Here is a 13482-nt window from a genome sequence, read left to right as displayed (position 1 = left end):
TGGATTGACCAAGCAATGAGAAATTCTCTAAATGTTTATTGTGTGGAAAATAAGCCTACAGAGTGTGGAGGGCAAACAACTTAACTTTTATATATAACACTCTTTAGGGTTAGGGCTTCACAGTCTTTACCACTCTTAAATGTGTTCTACATTAACACATGATGTTGAAAACACCTTTACTCCATATCAACATCATGATCATAAAGGACTGAAAATCAAACATGATCACAAATTCATGATTTACCAAAACCATAGAAACCAAGAACAAGGGAACAAGTGGGAGAGAGAAGAGAAAGAGAGAGTGACACTGAATGGGGTCCAATATGCCCCCCCTAGATGGTGGCTCTTGCTTCCCATCTAGAGTATTGAGAATTATAATTCCAAAAAGCAAAGAGCCAATACTAGTCAAAAGCATCCCTTGTCCATAATTAGAGGGGTTGTTCAACATAGCTCCATGAGCTTAAAATATCACAAGGCTTAATATGCTGTCATCCACGATTAATACAGTAAATTAACCTAGGGCTTAATATTCATTACTTTACAATATGGCCCTGGCCTTTGGCAACCATTCGATACTTTAATCAATCCAAATCACCTTCACCATCTCCATTCCTCATTATCCAACTCATCATATGTACTCAAGCTGCCAATTGTGTTAGTTGTTACAATCAATTGATGAATCATCACACCAACTAATCCCAACACAATTGTATGCTTGATTTATAGACATCAAAATACACACCTTGCAGCCAATTGCAATAACACCAGTAACACTAGTGACATTAGTATTGACATGGAATCACCCACAATATTAACCATCTAGCCTGGCAAAACACAAATACTTAGGCGTCCCCAACTAAACCTCATAAAGCATCCACTAGGACCCTCGTCGCGTCCAGTGCCCTCCTATGGAATACTTTGCCATAATCACACGACAAAAATAAAATAATTTCCATAGCGAGAAATATCAAAAATACAATTTCATAACAAATCTCCCCCAAATGATTTATGCGATAGGGATAATGAATGATTGGCTTGTTCTATTTTAGTTCCTAAATAGCAGGGTTTTATCAATCTTGGCAAGGTAACTTGATTTTGTTCTTGGTGGATATGTTTCAGCATGTTACTATTGTCCTCTTGGATTGAATATTTGTGCTTGATTTAGTTCACTTGTGTGTGTAGCATCTAACATTTGATTGTCTCTCGTGATCTTTGATCGATTGCTTGCCTTTGATGCATTGGATTGATCTCATATAAGTGTATTACTGAATTAGTAAATGTTGAATGTGGTAGAATTAATGATGGCACTATTTCACATATGGGTTGTATTACAACTTTGATTTGTTCTATATCCAAGATTTTGTGTTTGGATTGTCTCTAGTGTGCTTGGCTGATTTGCTTTTACAACTTCTCTTCCACACTACTATCGCTTGTGGTTCTTATTGATTGAGTTCTTCTCCTATGGTTTCTTCTTTGCATAATATCCACTTGTCTTGATAGTCTAAATCATGTTATACACATTGCTCCTTGTTGGATTTATTTGGGTGGGGTGGTTCTGTTGACGCCTACTTGGGATGCTACTGGAGCTACTAAAAGGGCATGCATGTCTTGAATCAAGACCTTGGGAGTGCATCCTTGCCTTCCATTCTTGCAAATGACGGGATGGAAAAAACTCTTGACCGATCCCTCGGTGTCCCGGCCTATGAATGCCACCACCCAGGTGGATGAAGATTGATTACTGACTACTAAGGATGGGGAGCTGTAATCCTTGAAGATGAAAGGGGAAGGAATCAATTAAGAAGCAGGCTACAAAGTTGCACTACGAAGCACAGAGCATCATGCAGCAATGCACGAAGCATGACCAAGATGAGACGACGAGCTGAACCACAAAGCACAAAAAAATGAAGTGAATAAGGCACAACTAAGATTCCACAACAAAGGGAATGCGGGCTGATGACACATTCACTCTATGAAGACAACGAGAGATAGCTTGGATCTTTCCTAGGCATAGTGACCTCTATTGTGGAAGAGAATGCCTTTCGTCCTTCCGTGCTACTTACTTTGTAGGTCCGAGTATTTCTTGAGACTTTGGATTTGAACAGGGTCTATGTGACTATTGAAGGGCATTTAGAGCTTGGACAATGCGGGGCTTTAGGCCCTTGAAAGACTCTTTGTGGGGAAGGTCCATCGAGAGGCGGGTAGGCAACCAGCAGCAATTGGGAGCCTACTCCATCGATTGATGTCTTCCCGGCCAGCAAAGGTAGCCGCAAGCCATAATTATAATTCCAATAGGTAATAATGGCAAATTCTAGAAGATTTTGCCAGTTTAGCCGATCTTTTCTAGATGACTGGCGACCTTGACGGAGCTTAAAGGCACTCCCACTCGAGAAGATAAGAGCCTTGCCGGGGAAGAGCTTTTGCATATGACTTTTGCTATTTTCACTACTCGTAAAGGTTTCAGCCAATGACCTTATATTCTCAACCAAAATTCGCCCATAAAATCCACTACTCAACCACACCATGAACTAGTTAGCCACCTACATGTGCCAACGTAGCCTACGCATGGTCACCATGTGTAACACACATATGTCACTCCCCTATTCGTGCATGTTATCCCTCATTACAACTCCACTCTCCTCTCCATGCACTCCACTTGTTAAGAGGAATGGTATGATATGGATTATTCTCACTTATGCGGTATTAAAAAGTTGGTTATTAATGGACTACTCTCACTAGGTGTTTGAAAGTTGGTTATTAATGGACTACTCTCACTAGGTGTTTGAAAAGGGCAACAGTAGATGTTGCAATTTGTTTACTATGACATTGAAAATTGGTCTAGTAGTATAGTAGGATAGATGTTTGATAGGCAAAACACACACTAGTATATCCATTGTAAGATAAGAAAAATCTAAGAAAAATCTTACAACTAATGGCTATACTTGGATTGATTTGTTTTGGCTGATTGAAGTCTCAAGCTTGATTGTGGCATGAGGATTATGGGACCAACCCCTTTCCTTAATTGCTATGCTGTGATGCTTGCACAACATCAAGTTATTGGATGCATCCATTGCCCATGGTGTGGAAGATTGGCAAAGAAATGCAATTCCTCTTCACATATTTGATATTCACATGAAGTCTCCATATGGTAGAGGTAATCTATCTACAAGCTCAGAATGTTAATTATCATTAGAAGCATGTTATTTTGATACTTGGGATTGATACCCTCGACCAACTGATCGAGCATCTTCCACTTGATACACTCTATGACTGTCCTCAACCTACCGGTCTAAAAACTCTTCCATGACTATGGAAATTTGACCACCCTCCAACAACTGGTTAGAGAAAATTGATATTTTTACTTACTTTTCACTTACTAGTTAGAAAGGATTAATGAGACACTGGTATATCCATTTAAGTTTATGTTTTAGTTTATGACTTAATCTAGGGTAGTAGTCCGACCCAATTCATTGTGATGGGCAGACTACTGCCCTCACTTGGATTTTGTGTCAGACCTACGGGAATGCGGTTGGTGGGAAACACACACACACACACACACACACACACACACACACACACACACACACACACACACACACACACACACACACACACACACACACACACACACACACACACAAACAAACACACACACACACACACACACACACACACACACACACACACACACACATCCCCTTCAGGATGCTTCTGATGTTGGAATTATCCACATTTGGATAACCCATGCAAACATTACTGGCTCTGACCCCATGTTGCGGAAAGAAATACCTATTAACTTCTCATGCCCTCTGATGGGATTAGGCTTATTGATAATGAAGCATGCAAAGATGAGGCCCAAGCTTGTAGTGAGATTGTGTTTATGCAACTGCTTGCAACTACGTATAAAAACGCTTAGTAGACACTTTGAACCAGTCAATCAGTTCCTTTTCTTCTCAACTTGCTATTCACAAAGGCAACATACGTTTGGGGAATGTTCCCAACACTCTTCTTCAGCCCTATGAACTCTAATAAGAACCTAAAGAATGAGAAAAGTTGTGTGTCGACCATTTTATAGATGAGCAATAACTACCTTCTTGAAAAAAATTGTCACAATGTTTGTTATTGGTGGGGAGTGGTAGACTCTTCAAACTTGGTAGCAAAATGAAAACATCCTAATAAAGCTCACGTGTAATAAGGCACATACCATCCATATAAGAAAAGGATGTGGTTAGCTATAGTAAGCTCTCCATTACATTATGTGCTATGGCTAGGTCCCATACTTCAATCCAAGTGAACTTTGCATGATTTTGCTTTAGGTCTTTGCCAGCATAAGGTCCACAGCGTGTGGAGGTGCAAAGTAAGAGCACTACTTATGCCTAGACAAAGCTTTTCACTAGATTTTGAGCTAATCAAAATTGCATATGGAAGGGCTCATGGTGATGTAAATGAGTGTTGTTGCTACAGGGAAGATAGCAGTGTGGGATGACAAAGTGAAGCACAATGATGCAAGAGAACTTTGATGAAGGGAGATAAGGTTTGGGCTTGAGAGGGATGAAGAAGCATTCGAAAGGGACAAACAGAGCATTGAATGCTTCATTGAGTTTGCCTGGCTCAACAAGTCATTTTGGAATGAGTGCCATCAAAATCAATGGTGCATGTGGTGCTTTGGAGCTTGTGCATGTCATTACCATAATCTTCCCTAGATAAGTTGCCATTAAGACCTATCTCTTGATGTGGACTTTGAATAGGCATGCAGGTTTTGGTTATTATGATCACTTAGTTCTTGGCTTGATAGGGTTTCACTTGGCTACTATTGGAGCTCTTGAGGATGACATGTCTCTGCAAATTCTCTAGTCATAATGTCCCATTGTCAAATACCTCAATGAGCTTCTATGGTCCATTCCATCCAAGCTTAAGATTGGGTTGGAGAGGTCCAATTACTTGGTGTTATATAATAGGACAAGCTTGCCTTCTTAAAGTGCTTGGAAACAATGTGCCTATCATGCCAAGCTTTCCTCCTCCTTTGGATCACTTAATCTCACCATGCTATTGCAATCTCTCTTGATTGCCTTGGGTTTCCCCAGTTGGTGCTATACCGCCACTCAAAGACTTGGGAATAAAAGGTCTAAAGGCAGCATTGCTTTCAGGTAGAATGCCATCCTAAAGGGAGTTAGATTTGTGGTTACTTTGAATGATGTCCGATATGCCCATAGTACAGCATGCAGCTTGGTGTCCCAATCTCATTGATGCATTCTCATTGTCTTGGTAAGAATAGACTTAAGAATTAGGTTAGTAGATTGGACATTGCACTAAGGATAATAAGTCGTGACAACTTGATGTATCACCATACCTATACAAACCTAAGTATTGAGAACTAAAAAACTAAAAAACCGATGGCATAAGGAGTAATTAAAATGATAAAACTATGAAGCTACTTGAGATTAGGTTTTACTCTTTTAGTTAATATAAGATAGTTTTTAAAGCAACATAAAAAAAATGAAAAGCTAAATCTAAGATAGTTTGAAAGCTAGTTAAATGTAAGCTAATCTAAGCTAAACCTAAAAAGATAAAAATAGACCTACAACTTTTTGTGAAGATAGTGGGAGAGAAGGAAGGAGTCTCACTTGCGGCTTTCTCACATACACAATGGGGGAATACACACAAAGGTGGAGGCTAAAAACAGTTTTCCTCTTCTTAGTTGTGAAAGCCAAAAGAACTCTAGTACAAAGAAATAGAAGAACCCTATATGTGGATCTCAAACCAAACTCAGCTAACTAAGGTGGCATACTAATTGAGCCACGAACTAGAGTACATAAGGATAGCTGTCATCCACCTATTATTCATGGGCGGTGTATCAACCGCAGCTGCAGCTAACAAGTCGGTGACATAAATGCACAATGGCCACCCTGGCATATCACGAGTGGAGCTTGATATCTCAACACTCCCCCTCAAGCTCAATCCCAATTCCTGCACACCAAGCAGGTCTTTGAACTTGCACAGCTTCTCTGCGCCTAATGCCTTTGTGAATATGTCAGCTATCTGATCCTCTGTGCTGACATAAACTAGATCAATAAGACCTAGTAAAACCTTCTCCTGCACATAGTGATAATGCACCCCAATGTGCTTTGTTCTAGCATGATAGACTGGGTTATTTACCAAGTGTATACTACTCATGTTGTCACAATATATGACAACTGGCCCATCTGTAGACTGATGCATATCATAAAGTAGCTTATGCAACCAAGCTACCTCACATGCAACCATTGCTACACCCTTGTACTCAGCCTTTGTGCTCGACAAGGCAACTGTAGGCTGTTTCTTGCTGCTCCAAGTGACTGCAGCACTCCCAAAAGAGAACACATATCCACTAGTAGATCATCTATTAGAAATACTACCAGCCCAATCAGCATCAGTGTATCCATGCAACTGTATCTGAGCTGTATCTGAACCCCAGTCTCATAAAATAGTCCATACTGCAATGTGGACTTCACATACCTGAGTATGCATCTAGCCGCATCCAAATGTGGTTTCCTTGGAGCCTGCATAAAGTGACTTACCAATCCAACAGCATAGCTCAAATCTGGCCTAGTAATAATCATATAAATCAAACTTCCTACTATGCGTCTGTACATAGTAGGGTCTTCCAGAACTTACCTGCATCTGTGCTCAGCTTCACATTCTGCTCCAAAGGAACTGAAACAGGCTTATAGTCTGTCATCCCATATTTGGACAGCATGTCCAATCCATACTGCCTCTGCAAGCGCCGTATCCCACTTGGTGATCTTATCACCTCAATGCCCAAGAAATAACTCAGCTCTCCCAAATCTTTCATCTCAAACTTCTGCTTCAATAGCATTTTCACATGAAGGATATCTTCATCACTATCACCTGTGATGATCAAATCATCAACATAAATGACAAGCAGCATAATACCTTTCTCTGTTTTTCTCAGATAAAGTGAGAAATTTGTCTTGGAAATCTGAAAGCCAATAGTGACAAGATATTGTCCTATCTTGTCAGACCATGCTCTAGGTGCTTGCTTCAAGCTATACAAGGCTTTCTTCAACCTGCAAACAAACTCAGGATGAACAGCATGAACATAACCTGGTGGCTCCTCCATAAAGACCTCTTCTTGCAAGTCACCATGCAAGAAGGCATTCTTTACATCCATCTGATGTAAAGACCATCCCTTTGATGCAGCCATAGTAATGAGTAATGACTACTCTTACAGTTGCCATCCTTGCAACTGGACTGAATGTTTCTTCATAATCAATGCCATATGTCTGTGCATACCCCTTGACAACTAAACTTGCCTTATATCTATTCACAGAACCATCTGCATTGTGCTTTATCTTATAAACCCACTTACAGCCAATTGCATTCTTGTCTTTAGGCAAAGGCACCAATTCCCATGTAGCATTTGCTTCCAAGGGATCCATTTCTTCATCCATGGCTTTCTCTCATTTGTCTTTTCCCATGGCTTGCTCAAAAGACGTGGGTTCTAGTTCTTGTATCACTTTGACCATATAGGCATAGTGAATGGTTGTAAATCCATCATATTTCAGCCTATCCACAAGATACCTAGCTCTGGTAGAACTACACAAAATAGGCTCACTTCTAGGTGCTCTCAAAACATCCATGGTCTTCCTTACTCCAGGTGTAACAACAGAAGGAATACCCAACTCATCATCAATGCTCTATTCTGAGCCACTGGATTCACCATCCACATAAGAGTGACTTGCATTCACATTAAACATGGGCTGATCTACCTTCTCGTTTCCTTTTTGTGATACCTGCATACCACTATCTACATTGCTTTGAGGAGATTCTCCTGATCTCAATCTGCCTGTCCATGGTGAAGCATGTGAACCACTGCTAGAGGACACTGCAGGTCCACTAATATTTTGTGATTGCTGCTGTGAATTCTGTGCAACATTACCATTATGTGCATCTACATCATCAATCACATTTACTGATTTATACCAGCTGCTCATCTCATCAAAAACAACATCTCTGCTCACTGGAAACTTACGAGTAGAAGGGTTATAGCATCTATACCCTTTCTGCTGCAGAGAATAACCAATAAAGATGCACTTCTTAGCTTTTGGATCCAACTTGGACCTCAACTCATTTGGCACATGAATATAGGCAATGCAACCAAAATTTTTCAAATGAGAAATATATGGTTTCCTACCAGTATACATCTCCTCTGGCGTCATGCCATGTATTGCTGTAGTGAGAGTCTTGTTCATTATGTAAACCGTTGTAGCAACTGCTTCAGCCCAATAATAATCTGGTAGGTCTTTTTCATTTAGCATGGCCCGAGATACCTCTTCAATATGCTTGTTTTTCCTTTCTGCAAGTCCATTTTGCTATGGGGTATGACTGCATGAATATTGCTGCTTTATGCCATGTTCCTGCAGGAACCTTGCAAACTCATTTGAGAGGTACTCTCCCCCTCCATCTGACCTTAGGCATTTTATTTATAGGCCTGTTTCTTTTTCAACCATAGCTTTAAAAGCTTTGAAATGCCCAAACACTTCACTTTTCTTTTTCATAAAATATACCCAAACTTTTCTGCTGTAGTCATCAATAAAAGTGACAAAATAATGACAGCCCCCAATAGATGCAGCTTGAGTAGTCCATACATCAGAGTGGATTAATTCCAATGGCTTCTTACTCTCTTGAACATGTCTAGGAAATGGTTTCCTTGCCTGTTTTCTAAATTGATAGGCTTCACATACCTTATGCATTTTTGCAACCTTGAATTTAGGCAATCTTGCAACAATATTTTGGGCCTACATTGATTTAAGTCACTGTACATTAACATGACCAATGCGTTTATGCCAGATATCAATATCTGCAACTACACCGGTCCCATGTGCAAACATTGCTGCACTCAATTCAGGCATTTCCACATCCAACGTAAACATCCTACCCTTCTTCTTTCCTTTTGCTATCAAGTGACGATTATTTTTCATATCCTCAACAAAGCATCCATGAGGATTAAATCTGACCTACAAGCCCTGCTCAACCATTTTACCAATAGAAACCAGGTTCTTGGTGATATTCGGGACATGAAATACATCAGACAGGTATTTCTTTTTCCGATCCTGCATAGACAAAGGAATTTTACCAATCTGCATAATAGGATGTGTAGTATCATCACCAGTCTCCAAAAATCCTGGTCTTTCCATTTTCCTTGCATCCTACATCCATTCTGCATGACCTGTCATGCGGTTTGATGCACCTGAGTCAACATACCACACATCATTGCTTTCTTCTGCACTTGTCACAGAATTGGTCATGTGTTGCACCATAAACAGATGCTCATTTTTGTCATCACCCTGTCTACTAGAAGATGCATAATTCCCTTGCTGCAATTTTCCATTCATGATGTCATTCTGCTTTTTATAGTAGTCTTTAGCCATATGACCCATTTTACCACAGTAGTAGCATTCAACATTGCTGTTTGCATTTTGGTCTCTCTGCCATCCACCACGACCTCTTTGGCTCCGCCTCCCTCTAGAGTTACCACGTCCTCCTCCATAGGACTGGTTTTCTTGAGTTTACTGCATATTCTGATTTTTACCATAGCCTCCAGATCGGCCTGCTCTACCTTTGCCTCTACCTCTTCCAGCATTTGAGTAGAAGACAGTTTCTTTTGAAGTTCCTCCTGAAGAAGATGCACCACCATTTCTCTGCTCTTCAGAAATTAGAAGAGCAATCAACTCCTCAAAATCAGGAAATTTTTCACGGATGGCAATGGATGTCTGGCACTGTGCAAAATCCTTTCCTAGACCATTCAAGGTCACATAAACTAAATCATCATCTTCCACTGGTGACCCAATGGAAGTAAGTGCATCTGCAATTTTCTTCACCTTCATATGGTAGTCATTGATGCTCATATTTTCTCTCTGCACATTGTGCAACTCTTGCTTGAGTTGCATTTTCCTGGCTTGCGTATTTGTGCTGTACATTTTTGCCAAAGTACCCCATGCCTCCTTTGGCATACTTGCATCCTGAATATGCACAATCATAGAATCTGAAATACTGATAGACAGCAAGTACATAACTTTTATGGCTCTCTCATGCCATCCTTTAAATGCTTGCCTTTCCTGTTTATTGGGAACATTAGGAAGAACTGCTTCTTCTTCATTTCCTGTAATGAACTCCCAATAGCCTTTTCCCATAAGGAAATTCGTCATTCTAAACTTCCATGCTTGGAAGTTGTTCTTGTCAATCTTTTCAGTGACAATCTGTGAAAGAGAATCAGAAGCCATTACAGAACACTGCAAAATATTCTGTCACTACAAAAAACACAGCTTCTGCCTCACAAGGGCAAATCTGCAAAACTAATGAAAGTGGAATTAGACCACACAGTCACTTCCTAGTGACGATTTTCCATCAACAGGCAATAAGGATGATTCTCTAACTCCTAATATCTCTGCACATAGGCATACGATGCAATTTCTACGACAACTTTTCACTGACCTACAGAGCAGTGGTCGCACAACAAAAACAGGGCCTTTTTCTCAGTGCTTGCGGAGAACTTTGGCCTCCAAAATGGGCCTCGAAATGGCCTCGAATCAAAAAAATAAAGTCACCAAGGGATTTGCACTGTCCCGCACCATATACTATCCTCTCGCCATATTATGAAGGGCGTGTCAATCTGAGACAATGCACTCTTGCACTTTCCGGCTGTGCTATCTACAGAGATTTGCTCCCAAACTTGAAAAAGGAAAGCAACATTGGTCCTCTTACCAGGACACCACAAACTTGGTTTGATTTCTTGAGCTCCTTACCACGAACCAGGCTCTGATATTATGTGAAGATAGTGGGAGAGAAGGAAGGAGTCTCACTTGCGGCTTCCTCACATACACAAAGGGGGAATACAGACAAAGGTGGAGGCTGAAAATAGTTTTCCTCTTCTTAGTTGTGAAAACTAAAAGAACTCTAGTATAAAGAAATAGAACCCTATATGTGGGTCTCAAACCAAACTCAGCTAACTAAGGTGGCATACTAACTGAGCCACGAACTAGAGTACATAAGGATAGCTGTCATCTAGCTATTATTCATGGGCGGTGTACCAACCGCATCTGCAGCTAAAAAGTCGGTGACATAAATGCACAATGGTCACCCTGGCATATCATGAGTGGAGCTCGATATCTCAACACTTTTGGGACTGATGGGAATGGAGATTTCAAATCATCAAAGTTTGATGCATACTACAAATGAATTGGGATTAAGCATCAATTGATGGTGGCTGAGGACATAGTAGTAGAATGTGTGGCAAATTGGAAGAATTGGCTCATTCTCAAGATGGAATTGAGAATGTTGAGGGGGAAGGATCTTGAATACTCTTTCTAGGAAAGGCAAACAATATGACTATGCATATCCCCTAAACAAACTTTAACAAAGGCAGTGGAAGGACACCTTTGGAGGCATATTCTAGAAAGAGACTAGTGTTTTGAGTCCATATTCATGGTGACACCAAGAAAAAGCTCAACCAATAGAGCTAGAAATGAATCCTCATTAACTATAGTAAGGAATACAAGGCTTATCAGTTGTAGAACCCAAAAATTAAAAATGATTATCAATTAAGATGTATTCTTCCAAGAGACTCAACTCCCCAAATAGTAGAGCATCCCCAAGATCACACATTCTATAGGCATGGGACCAATCCCAAAAGTAGACCCGAATCCACTAGGACAAAAGAAATAGAATCAAATATAAATCAAGGGGATTTGATGTTTGGATATGATACCTTGATTTCAAGAAAAAGTGCAACCAAACATTGTACCGTCAAAGATTAAAGTTTTTCACTACAGATTGATCAAATTACAAAATACAATTAATGCATTGTTCACAACTATTAACCAATGCATTGATCATTATCTATGGCATAACAACCATTAAGTAGCACTACTTACCTTATTATTTAGCACTACCAAACTAACAATCAAGCCATCCAAGAGGTATTAAATAGCAACCTAGGAGCTAGGGCATTATCTAGTTCAAGATATGAATATAAGGTGGCATAAACTAGCATTAAATAGTAGTCTTGGAGGTACTAAATACTAGCCTTGGAGATACTAGATACTATTTGAGGAGCTACCACTATGAATATGCGGTACTTGAAATAAATAGTAGTCTTTGTGGTACTACATAGTAGCCAAGGAGCTACCAATATGCATCAACTATTCTTACAAGTAATATGTGGCACCAACAAGCACTATCAATTAGCACTAATAGGAAACCTAGCACTGACTAGCATTATCAACAACATCATATGAGACTATTAAGGATGACGTAAATTTCCCTATACCATAAGGGAATAGGGTGAAAACCTAATCCTAACCCTAAGGGTTCATGATATATATTCACCTTTATGTTCAATAGAACATAGTGTAAAATTAGCTATCTTGTGCACTCCACTTTCTCCCCTTGATCCTCCAACATGGAATTAAAGAAACATATACTCTATCCATTGTGAGAGAGTGCAAGCCCTTGCCCTTTTAAGGTCCAAGCCCTCCTCCTTGAGGCATATTCATATCTTTAAGAACTCGACTTGGAGATTAATGAGGAAGATGTTTGCACCAAAACTAAAATAGAATCAGGGTGAGTCTGTCCAAGACTTGGTGTTGCAGATGCGAGCTCTTATTAATTAGTTGACTACTGTGCCACATGACAAGTCCATGAGAGCTTGGTTGATTATGGGATGCACTCAAGTGGACTTGTGCAAGCCGGAGATAGTAAATTTGACTAAGATATATGAGGAATTACTTGAGCGAGGTGCCGCTCTGTAAAAGAGTGAAGGCATTAAGGGCAAGATGAAGAAGAAAGATGCAGACAGTGACACTAAAGAAACCTTAGCAAAGAAAGATAAGCTTAAGTCTAAGCTAAAAACAACATTGAAGGAATTGGGCATTCGAGGGAAGCCAAGCAGTAATGAAAAATGGTGCAATAAGTGTTCTAGGAATGGACACTTAGAAGATTTCAAAACCAAGTATTGCAACACTTGCACTAAGTTTAGGAATGATGACTACTCGAGCTCTTATTAATTAGTTGACTACTGTGCCACATGACAAGTCCATGAGAGCTTGGTTGATTATGGGATGCACTCAAGTGGACTTGTACAAGCCAGAGATAGTAAATTTGACTAAGATATATGAGGAATTACTTGAGCGAGGTGCCGCTCTGTAAAAGAGTGAAGGCATTAAGGGCAAGATGAAGAAGAAAGATGCAGACAGTGACACTAAAGAAACCTTAGCAAAGAAAGATAAGCTTAAGTCTAAGCTAAAAACAACATTGAAGGAATTGGGCATTCGAGGGAAGCCAAGCAGTAATGAAAAATGGTGCAATAAGTGTTCTAGGAATGGACACTTAGAAGATTTCAAAACCAAGTATTGCAACACTTGCACTAAGTTTAGGAATGATGACTTGGATTGTTGGTTCAATGGCAAAAATTGTTAGGTATCTACC

The sequence above is a fragment of the Dipteris shenzhenensis genome, chromosome 22 (assembly GCF_047967505.1).
Source record: "Dipteris shenzhenensis isolate YYH24624 ecotype China chromosome 22, Dip_SZ_1.0, whole genome shotgun sequence".
In the NCBI taxonomy this organism is placed as follows: Eukaryota; Viridiplantae; Streptophyta; class Polypodiopsida; order Gleicheniales; family Dipteridaceae; genus Dipteris; species Dipteris shenzhenensis.
The sequence above is the reverse complement of the archived record's forward strand: the minus strand, read 5'-3'. Positions refer to the sequence as shown.